Here is a 16,209-nt window from a genome sequence, read left to right on the forward strand (position 1 = left end):
TTCAGTCCAAACACCAACTGGATCAAGTGCCACGTTCTCGAAGTAGAAATAAGGAGGCCCAATAACATCTTTTGGAAGTGTTCTTTGAGTTATCTGATCTGGTTCGGTAGGAACCCCAAAACCAATCATTAGATTTAAAAAATGAACATGATCGTCTTCATTAAGAAGCTTCTTTTCAAGCTTTATCTGATATTTCCTTTTCCAAAGATCATAGCTCGAGTATCACTTTTCCTTGTAATTGGGGTCATTACATAATGGTTTCTTATCTTCTACCAGAAGAAGTGCGTCTGTAACCTTAGCCATTTGAGCAGTACATATAAAATCTTTCAACTCTGTAATTAATGAATCCGAACCACATCTCTCCGTGACTATTGAAGCCTTAGCCTCTGAGTACCTCATTTTCGTCAAGTATAACAGTTTATTCTCCTCATCAAAAATCAAAATTCAGGATTTCCTCGGTATCAGAAGAACTATCAATATCTGTGAAATCATCCTGAAAGATCGCTTCATAATCAGATGAGTAGTTATCAGAATCAACATGTTGCATGGGTGCGGATTTTTCAAGAACCTGTACCACTGTATATGTAGTCTTGCTATTGCATCAGATTACTGTTCACATAAATTGGTTTCTCTCCCACAGAAAAATATATTCTAGAAATAGCCTTTGCTGAAAACGAGGTTCTCTATGTCGACTTGTAATGAATTACTAAGCGATTTATACCACTCTGTTCAACTAAATCCCTCCAAATCCAAAAAATAGACACCTCATTCAGAAGAGGCACATATTTTAGACATCTCCGTCTGAATGATTGATTATTTCTTAAGTTTGTGCAACATGAAGAGAATTCCTCAAGTTACTTGACAACTGCTGTTTAGTGATATTAGAATGAGAGTATTCAAGATAACCAGATTCGAGGCACGGAGCCACAAGTACCCACAACAGTACATTGTCAAAATTGGACCTCGTAGGGATCATGATATTCCAGTCAAACAGATATTGAGAGTGAATAATAAACAAAATGTTGGGGCATCTCAAAATCCCATTTCAAACAGAAATGATTCATGGGGGGTATTTTGAAAGTACATCAGTATAAAAATGTGGGGCATTTTGAAAGTTCTCATCAATGAGAAGCAAATGCTAGGGGAATACTGAAAGCCCATATCATCTTATGAAAAGATCATTGCTCTGAACAAATCTTTCCAATAAGACAGAAAGGAATGAAAAATGAAAAATAGTGAAGCAGTGACAGTAGAGCTGACTATACATAATTGCTTCGTTCATCAGACAGTTACATTAGGATCCTATTGTCGAACAAATATCTACTCAACAAGTATGGTTTCAAATACCCAATCTTCTTAACCATGTGTCATATGACAACGTATTCTTTATTAAGCTACATCACAGTTGCATGAATAAAGATGGTCCCCAAGAAGACCATTCGATCTAGGGTCCAGTTCCTTAAAATCTCGGCTTTGAATTTTGTATTATGTGTGTCGATGATGATTGAAAATATTTCTTTAATGTTTTTTGTAGTTAGTTTCAACCATACTGTTGGAGTTACGAAGCTGTTTTTCACATCATTTTTTGTTTACTTGATGACATTAAATAAAGAGGCTCAACTTACATATATTGCTCTTTTCCGTTGTTACAGGGGTTATCATTACCAGTTAGGGTAAATTGAGTTTTTCATCTATTTTGGTTTTATCACGTGCTTGTCATCCCCAGCAGCAAGAATTCCATGAATATTGTTCTGTACATGGACCCTATAGCTGAAATGTTTCTACTTCCTACAATGCTCATTACGGAAGAAAACGTGATCAGTATCACACTTTCCTTTGCCCAAGATGATATCAAGATCAGTTGGTATCTCTTATTCAATTTGGCACTAACGTATTTTGTGAAATTGACCAACTTTTTGGTCATGAAACACACCAGCATCTCACTTGTATTCCCACTAAGCTTTGTTCTCAAATGGACTTGTGACATCATACAAAAGTTCTGAACAACTATGAAAGAACTTCCCTGACCAAATATCTGAGAAGAAACCACAAGAAATGGTGAATGTGTTGTCAAGTGTTTTAAGAACCAGTAATTATGATGCTGAACCAATGTTACAATCATATTGAAGGAAAACGTAAATTTTAACAACAAGAAACTAGTGGAGCCAAATGAGGTTGAACGATAGGTTGTTGTTAAGCATCTCGACATGATATGGTCTGAGCTGCCTTGTTCGAGATCCAATTAGATGTGGAGACATGAAAGGAATTAGGATAAATCTTCATTATGATCAAGAGTCAAATCAGAACAGACTCTGCTCTCCTAATTAATCCCTGTTGAGTTAGGTATATCTACATCTACACTCTTCAAAGATGATAGATTCTCTTTTCAAAGAAGAAAGATTTATTGGATTTCTACACAAGTCCAAGGAAAGAAAGAAGGTGTTATCCATGATAAGATGGGACAATAAGGTCATAATTCTAATCGCAACAAGGATTTTGTGAATGAAACATTTCTTCTGAGACTTTCATGAAACAAAGAAGACACAAAGATTGCTCTTCCAAATCAGAAATGCCAGCTTGAAATGATATTTTGACCAAGTGAAGGAAGAATGAGTTCACCACTTTGAAATCAAATAAAGATGAACTTAACATTCATGCATCATATTTAGGCATTTGCAAAAATAGGTGCATTTTCATCCATTTTATCCATGTTGAATTTTGACAGGAATTTCAAAGATTTTAGAAAATATTCAAATTCATCACTTGATGGATCAACATTGCCAGGTAGAGTTCATAATGAGAAGAACTCATCTGAAGAAGGAAGAGGAAGTTCAAAATGAGAAGAATTTGTTCAACCTTTCGCTCGAATTCATCACTTGATGGATCAACATTGTCAGGTAGAGTTCATAATGAAAAGAACTCATTTGAAGAAGGAAGAATAAATTCATAATGAAAAGAATTTGTTCAACCTTTCGCTCAAATTCATCACTCGATGGATCATCATTTCCAAAGAAAGTTCATAATGAGAAGAACTTATCTGAAGAGGAAGAAGAAGTTCATAATGAGAAGAACTTGTTCAGCCTTTTGCATGACTCTATCACAGAAAGAGATGGATCAGCATCAACATTTCCAGAAGTGTTCATAATAAGAAGAACTCATTTGAAGAATGAGAAGAATTTCATAATAAGAATAATTTGTTCAACCTTGCTTTAATTCATCACATATGAAGCTGAATCAACAATCCCTCTTTTGAAGATCAACATTTCCAGAAGGAGTTCATAATGAGAAGAACTCATCTGAAGAAGGAAGAAGTTCATAATGAGAAGAACTTATTCAACTTTTTGCTAGATTGCATCATAGAAGGAGTTAAATTGTCATTCCCAGTGGAAAAGTTCATAATGAGAAGAACTAATCCTAAAGAAGAACTTGTTTAACATTTTCATCCTAATCAAGTGAAGTTAAATGAAAAAAAACTTATTGTCTTTTCGTCTTTGCCCTATTCTTATTAACATAAGAATAAGCAAAGAGGGGCAGCTGAAGACACTAGTTTTTTTCATTTTATTATTATTATTACTATTATATTATTATTTATTTTTATTATTAATATTATTATTATTACAAACAGGCCCATTTACAATTACAAATCCCGGAGCCCAATTACCATCAGAGGCCCAGACCCTGATCCAATCTAGAACCATCCCAACAGATAACCCAAACCCTCTAGGCTTTGTATCATGTATGTTAGGGTTTTTAACCCTAGTGCCGCCGTCGCTCTAAGCTTCCAGACGCTTCAACCTTTGCTGCCAAGTGCTCCAACTGCCACTGCCGACGATGCCACTGCCAGGTGCCTCAGCCAGCTTCTGCCACCCTCTTCGAAGCCTTCAGAAGACCCAGATGGCCACCCACGTTGAAGCTCTATGGTGAGTCACCGCTATAGCTTGGTGACTCACCAAAGACCGCTCCATTATCCGGTTCGAAGGGCGTACATGGTGGCCTATAAATATGGCCACCGAACCTACAAAAAAAAGGAAGGCGAGTAAGAACAGAGAGAACCCAACAAGCAAAAACCAGTAAACGAGAGCAATAGACAGCAGTAATAACCACCAACAAATCAACCAACAACATACATCAACAACCAAAAAATAAACCTAAAGAAGAGAAGCACTTACCGAGGAAAGAACATGACCATCGGAGCCTCTACAAGCTTTCAAAATATTCGAAAACCCTAAGGTATAATTTTAGATCTACAAAAATCTAGGGTTTTTAGATGAAACGGAGGTCAGAATCGACCTTACGACCATCGGATCTACGATTTGAATAATTTGGGAAATTTTGGCCACCATTGACGGTGGCCGGTGGCAACCATTATCGCCGGAGCATGACAGCCGGCGAGTGGCTAGCTCTCTTCCCCGATGAATGTATTTAGAGAGAAGGGAGAGTTCTCTCTCTGAAGAGAGAGAACCAGAAAAAAAAGAAATGAGGAAAATGGCTTATAGGGGAGCCAGTTTTTGGGTTTATAAACCCCTCCCCAAACGACGTCGTTTTGAGGAAGGGTGTATCTGTAATTTTGGGTATGGCCAAACCCTTTCCGCAATACCTTTAATTTTCTAAGTTTGCATTCTAGTCACTTAAATCAAATTATAATCATTTTAATTCGATATTTTAATTTTACTTATTTATAATTTAGTCCTTGACAACAATTATATAATTAGGGTAAATATGTGATTTAGTCCCTTAGGTTTTGATAATATTTATTTTAATCTCAATTAATTAATTAAGATTAAATTACATTATTAATACATATATTTTTATTAAATCGAATTAGGTTTGCAAATTTTAGTATTTTACATTTAATAACTGATGTTTTATATAAATTTAATTTAGTCCCTAAGTTTAATATTTTCATTTATTTTACAACCTTTATTATTTTATTCATTTTAATACTATAGTTTTAATTTTATTGTTATATATATTTAATTATCATTACTATTATTATTATTTAGTCATGTATATATATATATATATAAATAATATTTATTTAGTCATGTATATATACAACAACAACAACAACAACAAAACCCAATTCCCATATGTATGGGGTAAGGGGGAGGTAGGGTAGTAGGCTGCTCCCATCGCCAGGTTGAGAGTAGCTTCCGTGGAAGACCTCCGGCAGTCACAAAATTTAAAATATAGATAAAATTCAATGCATATATAAATAAATACATAAATACATAGCTAAACAGTATTCATATGCAGTCATTAAAATCATATGTGCGTCTGTAACGGGAATTAATCCCTGCATAATAATCCATGCGAAAGAATCTCTGCATATAGACAGAAACATAAGACCCGGCTAAATTTAAAAGAGGAAACATGAGGAGAATGATACACAGAAGTCAACGATAGCAAGCCCAGTTCTAATCCTTCATAAACACCAATAACAGAAACGTATAAAAAGTAGAAGTCATGGAAAATACTGCAAAGACATTAAAAGAAGACAGAGATGATACACCCTATAAATGTGACCCATACTACTCGACTGCCCTAGTCTTTAGCCTCCATAATTTCCTATCAGAGGTCATGTCTTCGGTAAGGGATAAATCCCTCAAATCAGATCTCAAACAGTCTTCCCACTTCCGCCTTGGTCGTCTTTTCCTTCTGGCACCGTCGACTGTAATCGACTCTACCCTCCTGACCGCATCCGACGGCAGTCGCCTAAGGACATGCCCAAACCACCGTAGTCTTCCCTCCCTAAATTTTTCAGAAACAGACACCACCCCTTAGGACATCCTAATCGCAGAGTTTGTCGTCATATCCCACAGAGTCCTACCACATGTCCATCGAAGCATTCTCATTTCTGCGGCCTCAATCCTCCTTACGTGATCCTTCTTGGTTGCCCAACATTCTGATCCATACAACAGCTGGTCTTATTGCCATTCTATAAAACTTTCCCTTAAGTTTTAGAGGCACCTTCTTGTCACACAGAACTCCAGTAGCGGCCCTCCACTTTAGCCATCCCGCCTTTATATGGTGTGTAACGTCATCATCTACACCCCCATCTTTATGTATCATAGACCCTAGGTACTTAAAACAATCCTTTGAGTGGAGAACGTGTCCTTCTATGCATACTTCTACATCTTCATCGTTTTGGTTCCCATTGAAGTTTGAACATAAATACTCTGTCTTTTCAATATTGATCCTTAAACCTTTTTCTTCCAAAGCAGTCTTCCAGGTAGCCAGTCTACTATTCAACTCAGATTTTGTTTCAGCAACTAGGACAATGTCATCAGCGAAAAGCATACACCATGGTACACCGTCTGGTGTCGCACAGTAGATGTTGTCCATAATCAAGGCGAAGATGTAAGGGCTAAGAGCCGACCCCTGGTGGAGTCCGATTTCCACCGGGAATGCCTCGGTGTCTCCAACTGTAGTCGTGATGTAAGTAGTAGATCTACAGTACATATCATGAATCGCCCGGATATAAGCAGTTGGGATCCGTCTCGTTTCCAAAGTCTTCCAGATCGTATCGCGGGGAACACTATCATAAGCCTTCTCAAGGTCAATGAACGCCATGTGAAGATCTCTAGACTTTTCCCTATATTTCTCCATAAGCCGTCGAAGTAGATGAATCGCCTCCGTGGTAGACCTGCCTGGCATAAAGCCAAATTGGTTTTCCGAAACCCTAGTAACTTGTCTCAACCTAGCCTCTATCACCCTTTCCCATAGCTTCATGGTATGGCTGAGTAGTTTAATACCTCTGTAGTTACCACAACGTTGGGGATCTCCTTTATTTTTATAGATTGGTATCACCGTAGACTCTCTCCACTCCTCTGGCATCTTGGCAGTCTCTAAAATAATATTAAAGATGTTGGTCAACCACTTAACTCCCTCTTCTCCTAGGGCCAACCACACAGTGATAGGAATTTGATCAGGACCAACATCTTTGTCCCTTCCCATCTTTCTAAGAGCCATTTTGACTTCCTCAAACCCAATCCTACTTGTAGGGCAGTCATTGGCCGTAGTATGATAGTCGGCTAACCCATCAACGATACTATCTCTACATGGAGAGGCACCGTCATTAAATAAGCCAAAGAAGTAACTACCCCAAACCCTCTTAATATCATGATCTTTCGCTAAAAGAACACCATTATTGTCCTTAATAAACCTAATGTTACCTAGATCCTTTTTCCTAATCTCCCTAGATTTTGCAAGTCTGAAGATGCCATTTTGTCCTTCCTTGGTGTCTAATCTCTTGTACATTTCCTCGTATGCCTTATCTTTTGCTTTAGCTACCATTTTCTTGGCTTATTGCTTTGCCTCCTGGTATCTTTGTTTAGCTCTCGACCTTTCTTCGTCGTCATTGCATTGTAGAAACTCCTTGAAGCAAGTTTGTTTTATCTTCACCTTAGTTTGGACTTCTTCGTTCCACCACCACGATTCTTTATGTTCCTTGGCCTTCCCCGTCGACAACCCAAGGGTGTTTTTGCCAACATCTCTGATGGAATTTGACATATTTTTCCATAACATATCTGCATTATTTGAGTTTGTAGTTTCAAAACTTGTATTAGACAAAACCTTACTCCTAAAGTCATCAGTTGTCGCTCCATGTAAGTTCTTCTAGAGGATCCTAGGTTTACCAAGTTTAGCCCTCCTATGAGTGCTCCGCCCGTGGGGTACGCGGAACACCAGAACCAACAATTTGTGTTGTGATGCACATGCCTCTTCAAGGAACACCTTACAGTCAATGCAAGCCCATCGTTCTCGATTTCTAATCAAGATGTAGTCGATTTGGGTACAATGTCCCCCGCTATGAAACGTAATCAAGTTCGCATCTCTCTTATTAGAGAAGGAGTTAGTGATCACCAAATCGTGAGCAGTAGCAAAATCAAGCAACGTACGCCCCTCATCGTTCCTGCTACCATAACCGAAACCCCCATGAACACCGTCTTACCCGTCGGTTGCACTGCCTATATGGCCATTGAAGTCTCCCCCTATGAAAACTCTTTGGTCCTCCGGAATGCTCCTAAGTATATCATCTAACTGATCCCAGAAGCAACGTTTCTCCCTCTCCCCTAGGCCAACGTGTGGGGCGTACACTGAAAGGACATTCACTACTTCCTCTTCTATAATAACCTTAATCATCATGATCCTATCCCGGTATCTGCAAACTTCAACTACATTTTCCTTGAGCCTAGAGGATGCCAAGATGCCCACCCCATTTCTAGCGTTATCTCCACCTGAATACCACAACTTGTACCCATTACACTCTCTGGCGCGGGACCCTTTCCACCTAGTCTCCTGAATACATGCAAAATCTATTTTTCTATTATTAAGTACGTCGGTCAGCTCCAGCAGCCTAGCATTTAATGTGCCTACATTCAACGAGCAAACTCTTAGTCTAGTCTCCTTGTCACCACTCTGTCGAGCCCTCCCCCTATACGCCCCATGGGATCTAAAAGAAGGACATGACCTCAAGTAATCATCTATAACCGAAGCTATGAGGAACTATGAAAAAAGAATCCAAATAAGATAGAAGATGCACTAATAAAACACAAGAGAATTGAGGAGTACTAAAAATCCTAGTTGGTTACTTAATAGGATTTTAAGATAAAATTAATACTATCTTGTTTAACTATAGGCCAATATCTAGAAACTATAATTTAAAATGTTCAATAAATATCCGAGCTAAGCAAAAAAGGATTAAAATTGTAACGCGAGATATAAGAGTAATGAAATCCTACTCAACTAATTGAAAGACATCAAGCCCAAAGTTGGTAAAGAAAGATCAGTAGAAAAATAAGAGAAAAAACAGCAAGAAGCTAAGTCAAAGAAAGCAAATCCAACAACAACAAGATTAAGAAAGATTAAGTACAAAAATATGCAAGGGATATGCAAAACAACGACAGAGCTAAAAGGGATATATTAAAATTCATGAATGCGAAATTAACAATCTTTGTTCAGATAACAATCTGATAAAAACCGTGCTATAACACAAAATCAAACCTTTACCTATTAAGAAATTAACATGCAAAATCTTATGAAATTAGAAGAAAAAGAGAAAACCCAGAATTTTTGTTCAGAAGTTAAACCGCTGACGAAGGCGATCGATGCTCTACCAATAAGGTGGTCCGATCAAACTGCAAGGCGGAGGAAATTGAGCCTGGAAAGTTCGTTCGGAAGTGCGAGAAAACTGAGCTGAAAACAAATAATACTACTAAAAATACAGAAAGTTAGATTCAAATAAGCGAAAAATATAATAATAAGCGGTGTCCCCTGATTCTAAACCGATTTCCCAAATTACGATGGAAATATCGAGAATGATAAAACCCCAGGCAGATCTGGGATCTGGAGATTCTTGGGATTCAATGAATAAAACGAAAATCGCCGGTTCAAATTACACAAAATCCCCAGAATTCTTTTTTATTTGACTTAAAAAGATTGGAATTTTGAATTTTTTTTTGTTTTAACCAGAACAAAATATAAACAGCAAAATAGGTCATGAACAGCAAGGAAGCAGTATGCCAGATCAACCGAGAACAGTAAACACAAATCGAAGAGCAGAATGCCAGATTAACGGAGAGCAGTAACCGTAAATTGAAAAACAGTATGCCAAAACAACCAAGAGCAGTAAAGGAGCGATCTCACCAGATTTGAAAAACGAAGAAGCCGTAATAAATTAGATCTCACCAGATTTGAAAAACAAAGCGTTTGGAGTCCAATGCAATTTAAACTCACGAGAAGCAGAAACAGATGAGACAAAACTCAGTAATAAACACTTCAAAACGCTTCTTTTTTGTTTTCTTTGCCCCAAGAAGTGATCACTGATCAGTGAACGAGCGATAATTTGAGAAGGAAAGAAAAAGGGAAGAAACGCTCCACGAGAGATTCCATTTTATAAATTTAATATATTATTTTTAAATCATTTTAATCATATTTTAATATATTTATCAATATTAAGAAAGCACAGTCTTAAAACAAATGGATGTCCATTTTATGATATTTTTAAATAAATAAATATTTTACTTTTATAAATTATATATATTAATTTCTTTTAATTATTTTTAGAGAAATGTTTTATTAATATTTTTATTTTTTAATATAAGAAAAGAGCTGTCTTAAAGCACCTAGAAGCCATTTTCTGATATTTCTAAATAAATAAATATCTTATTTATATATATATAAATTAATAGATTTTCTTAAAATTATAATAATAAATTTGAAATAACAGGATTATGAATTAAATATATTTTTGAATTTTTAAATTTCCAATAATAGAGACAATTTATAATTAATAAGTACCAATTTTGGGCGTTGGGGGGGTGTTAATCCTTCCACAAACGTAATCGACCACGAATCCCTTTTTATTATTAAAAAGAACGAATTTTTGGTTAAAACATAGACCATTTTATATTTTAACTGATGTTTTCTTAAAAACTCATTTAAAAAATATTTTTTAGGTATTCGACCTACCTGATCCAAAAGGCCGATGGCGACTCCCAAAACATTTTAAAAACCATTTATTCACATCACTTTTCTCGCCAAGTAAAAAAAAATTCGTTCCCGGGCGAAAACTGGTTACGACATGTAGTATCAATACACATAGACTTAGATTGTAATTTCTTGCTTACCATATTAACAGAAAATAAAATGTCATACCAAATCACAACACCAAGCAAAAACTCAAAACTTGAGAGTGCATTCACCAAACTTTCAGCTTCACTTTTTGACTTTGCATCATTTTCACAAGATTCATATAATTCACACAAAGCCAATCTTATTTGGGGACATTGAAATCTAATAGCTTTGACACTTTTAATTCGACTCTCCCATCGAGTATTTGATAAATATTTCACAGTTAATCCAGGAACATTATCAAGTAAAATTTTCCATCTCTTTGTAGAACTCGAAAACAATGCATATATGTGTTAAACAACTCCAAAAAAAGAAATAGCTTTAACACAAGAATATGCCATATCACCAAGAGTGAGATTTAGACTATGAAAAGCAAAAGACATGTATAATGCTTTTGGATTAATTTCAAGAAATCTTTTTTGAACACCTTGGTGCTTTCCTTTCATATTAGAACCGTTATCATAACCTTGTCCCCTCACATCATCAACTTTAAGATCAAGAGACTTCAAAACATTTTGTAGTTCATTAAAGAGTCCTAATCCAGATGTATCATCCACTTTTAGAAACTCCAAAAAGAACTCCTCAATTTTAACTTTGTTATTTAATATATTAACACATCGAACTATGAGGGTCATTTGTTCTTGATGACTCACATCAGGCGTACAATCAAGAATTATGGAAAAATATTTAGCCTCTTTAATGATATTAATGATAGAATTTCTCACACTTTGAGACAAATGAGAAATGAACTCATTTTGAATTTTATGTCCAAGATAATGATAATGAATTTCACGATCCTGAATGCGTCTAACATGATCTTGCATAATGACATCAAACTCTGTAATCATTTCAATCAATCCCAGAAAATTACCATTGTTATCTTGATATAGTTTTTCATTGGATCCTTGAAATGCAAGATTATGTTTAGCAAGACATTTCACAATTGAAAATATTCTTTGTAACACTTATCTCCAACGCTCATTCTCTTTCATAATCTCTTTTTGCAATTTTTTATCGATTGTTTGATTTTTATCCAATCTTACTCTCAATTCATTACAAATATTCATATTAGTCATATGTTCAACACTATTTTCATGTTGTTTAAGCCTTTGGCTAATATGTTTCCAATCACTTAAGCCATCATTTGCTAACAAACTTACATTACTAATCGATTTGAACAACTTGCAACAAAAACAATATACTTTGTTAACATTTTTGGAATAAACTAACCATTTTCTATCACTAGTCTCACCATTGCTCAACTTTCTAGAATAACATGCATATGAGAAATGTCTATAATATTTATCAACAGGAAATTCAAGATCCATTTCTCTTATGGGCACTTTTTCAACTAATTTATCCCTCGCATTATTGTTAAGATTCTCCTAATTTATAGGATCATATATATTCAAATGAGGAAGTGTTTCTTCACCAATGCCTAAATTTTCAACATTTTCATCAATTGGCATATCATTAAAGTCAATTGGATCATTCACTTCATCATTCACATTTTCAAAATTTTCAGGATTTTCAGTATGCAAATTTTCAGTTGATTGATTCAAAGTTTCATGAGAATCAGCCTTTTTAAACACAAATTTATCAAGAGCACCTTTTTGTGACTTCTTTAACTCCTCTTCTAGCTTCTTTTTTTTTTCTTTTTTCACTTCCAGACAAATGTTTTTTAGGAAATATCTCATCAAAGAGTCAAACACAAACCAATTCCAATAAATAAGTATAAGATTCCTATAAAACAAATAAGTATAAGAAAAGAAAAATTGCACCTGGATTTTTCAATTAAAATTGTAACCCATTGGAGTAAGATAAAATCCCAAATTCCCAATTTGATAATTGACACTGTTGATATAAATATTAATAGTTATAACATGAACACCAAAATAATAACATCATTAAGAGAGCAAGTGAGCGGATACATAAAATCTCTTATCATAATAGAGTCTGACATAAAATTAAGATATTTTAAATAAAGCCTGGAAATGAGAGAGCGAATTGGATTGGAAATGAGAAAGTAAAGAGAGCAAGTGAGCAGATACAATAAATTAAGGGTTTTTAAATAACATGTATCACATTGCTACCCACATTTGGAGGATATGGATCTATTAAGCTATTAGTTATTTCATTATTTCAGTTTTGTTTATTAATTATTAGGCATGTGGATGGAATTGAATTTTTAAAGCATTAATCTAGGGTTATAAAACCTTTATAGCTTCCTCTCTCCTGTCCCCTACGGCTCTATGCCTTTCAAAAACACCTTGTTTGCCAGACTAAGATACATTTTGGATTAGTTCATTATGAAATATCCCATGAAAAAGTCTATTATTGTTATGTAAAGTAAACAAGGGAAGAGACCACCTAGTTCACACATGTTCTGTCAAAAGCATGATTATATCAGTTTAATGGAGGTTCAAGATTTTTTTGATCAAGCAGTAAAAAGAAAAAAAATGCTATTTTCCATGTATTTTCCTGAAAAAAAACGGGGTTGGAACTGTAAAGTGAGGGCAAACAAAAGTGACTTGGCAACAACTTCATTACAGGCACTGTTAAACTATTCATAAAACAAAAAGTGAGATCAAGAGAAAGATTTGTTCCTAAAAGCAATTTCTTTAATTATTGTCTTGATTAATGTCCACAGTCATGTTTGATTCTCAAAATTAAAAGCAGGTTTTCTATGCTTTCACATAATGTTCAACAAAAAGGAATCTTGTGTGTCGGTTATTTCAAAGTAAACAAAAACAAAGGCAAAAGTCCATTGATGATTGATCCTCTCCCCTCTTCTTATTCTTTCCATTTCATTCATATTTTTACACAAAAAACATAAAAATCATTATCAAATAACAAAGAAAGTCTACGAACTGATTAAAACACCATGACTAACCTCGCTCCGAAAGCAAAACAATGGAACCTAAGCAGAAGAACATGAGAAGCATCCTTGAATGCTCAAAATAATTCAAGTGCGATGGATTCATACCTCTATTGACAATAAACTTGAGGTGGGTTGAATTCAAAAGCACCAATGCACAGATTGATAGTCGTGGTGTTAGGGATTGAAAGTTTTAATTTGGGGTTAGAATATAGAAAACAAGATAGATTGTTGAGAAGAATGGGCCCCTGCTTTTCTTGGATACATGATTTTGTGCTTTGAGAAGTTAAAAATATTTGGAAAAAATGGGGCCCCTCTAAACATGGGCCCTAGGCGGTCGCCCTCCACGCATGGGCTCAGGACCGGCCATGGATACAGTTCGGTTGTGAAACCATAACTGTTAGTATTCTTTTAAGCTTGGCTCTTAGAAAAGGATGGGTTCTTAGACAAATTGTTGTAGAAAATGCTTTCCTAAATAGTGACTTAAGTGAAGAGGCTTATATGGACCAACCTTCAGGGTTTGAGCAAGTAGATGCTAATGGAAATCAGCTGGTTTGTCGGTTAAGGAAGTAGTTGTATGGTTTGAAACAGGCCCTACGTGCATGGTTCGAAAAATTTAGAGAGAATCATGTTGGCTGTCTTGGGTTTACTACTTCTGTAACATCCCAAATTATGGGTTAGTGACCAAATTGTAAAGTTTCAGAATTTGATGACTAAAGTAGAAGAATGAAGTAGTTCAATGATTATTGGATATATATGATGAAGGTTATTTAGTAATTATTAAAGGAAATAAAGGGTAAACTGGTCATTTGATCATTTAAGGAAAAAAATGGAATTATATACGTGGAAAGGGAGAGAATTCTCCAGAATTCTCTTCTCCTTTCTTCTTCTTCTTCTTCACGTGGAAGCCAAGAGCAAATGTAAGTTTGATTTAGCTTTTGATTTCTTGAAAGTTTTAAGTTGGAATTGAGTCTTTGAGGGTTATATAAGCTTAAGGAAAGCTTATATAAGTTTAAAACACCAAAGAGATAGAATTAGAAAGGAATTTCTATTAAGGGTTTATAAATGAACTTTTGTTATAGAAAGGTTTTTGAAGTTCTAAAGTTGGATTTGACTTGCCATCAGCTTAATTAAGAGTATTAAGTGTTAGAATTGGATTTGAAACATGTGGAAAATAGGGTATGATTCTTGAAATTCCTAAAGAGGAGAGGATATTAAGGTTAAAGATGAGATAATGTATATGAAAGTTAGGAATATGAAAGGGGTTGAAATATGAAGGATTTAATCCAAAAAGAAGGATTTTTCGGGTTCAAAAAGAGGTTTTGGGCAGAGTGCATCGATGCATATTCATAGTGCACCGATGCATCAATGTTAAAACCCAGAAATTGTTTGAAGGTGTATCGATGCATTGGTAGTGCATCGATGCACTCTTTTAAAAATACATCGAATGAAATTTGTGCATCGATGCATAAGTAGTGCATCGATGCATCCCATTAATAAGGAAACATCGAATGCAATTAGTGCATGGATGCATAAGGCATGCATCGATGCATCCCAGTAATAATACAACATCAAATACATTTTATGCACCGATGCATCAGTAGTGCATCGATGCATACCTTCATTAAAGATGAAATTGACTTTTCTCTTGGTCTAAAGAGTGAACCATTAGAGTATATTAGTATATACTAATATAGATCTATGTATGATGATGTAGATATAGAACGTGATCCCGTTCCGGATCAATTGAAGGATTATAATCGAATCAAAGCAAAGCTAAGGTGAGTGCACATTCTCTAGTATATGAGGTTCAAGGGAAAATAGACTTGTGATAAGTCTATTTCCAATAGTGAAAACATGAATTCATAGAAGTATGTATTTGTTATGATTTATGTGTGCATGGGTATATGTTATTGATATGAATATAGTAAGTAAAAGGGATTAATGGTGATGATAAGAATACAATAAGGACAATGAAGTGATAGGTATATGTGAATATAGGTATTGATATGTTTTGTATGTATGTAAGATGATATGTTTATGTGATAACATGATAAGATGACAATGAGTTACATGTCATATGAACACATGAGAAATGTTATGAGCCATATGAAAGAGAAAGTATATGTGATACATGAGGGTGAATCCTATGTGACATATGAATATGAATTCATATGAAAAGTGACATGAATTACATGAAAGAAACTACGTGATTACATGTATATGTGAATGAAACCATGAGCTTATATGAATATATGATATGGTTACATGAATATGAAAAAGGATATAAAAGATAATGCCCATGTTATGTGTCATGAGAGCTAGGGGTATAGTTGGCATGCCAAGAGTCGAGGGTCTACGTGGTCCTTCGGGATATATATATATATATTCTTTGAAACATGTGTGAAGTCTTGTGAGACACATACTGGATCCCTGATATATGTATATGATTCTTAAGGAATGATATGTGGTCCTTAAGGAATGATATGTGGTCCTTATGGACATTATTATATGGCACTACGGTGCAATTCTACGTGCACTTCGGTGCAATGATACGAGCTGTGGTGACAGCATTAGTGCACAACCTCTATAGACTCACATATCGATAGTTCTCACAAGTGTACCATGGGCTAATCAAAGAGATAACATAAATACAATATATATAATGTATATGCTTTTGGTGAAATGATATATGAGTG

Source organism: Hibiscus syriacus, unplaced genomic scaffold, assembly GCF_006381635.1.
Source record: "Hibiscus syriacus cultivar Baekdansim isolate YM2019G1 unplaced genomic scaffold, ASM638163v2 tig00000991_pilon, whole genome shotgun sequence".
NCBI classification, from domain to species: domain Eukaryota; kingdom Viridiplantae; phylum Streptophyta; class Magnoliopsida; order Malvales; family Malvaceae; genus Hibiscus; species Hibiscus syriacus.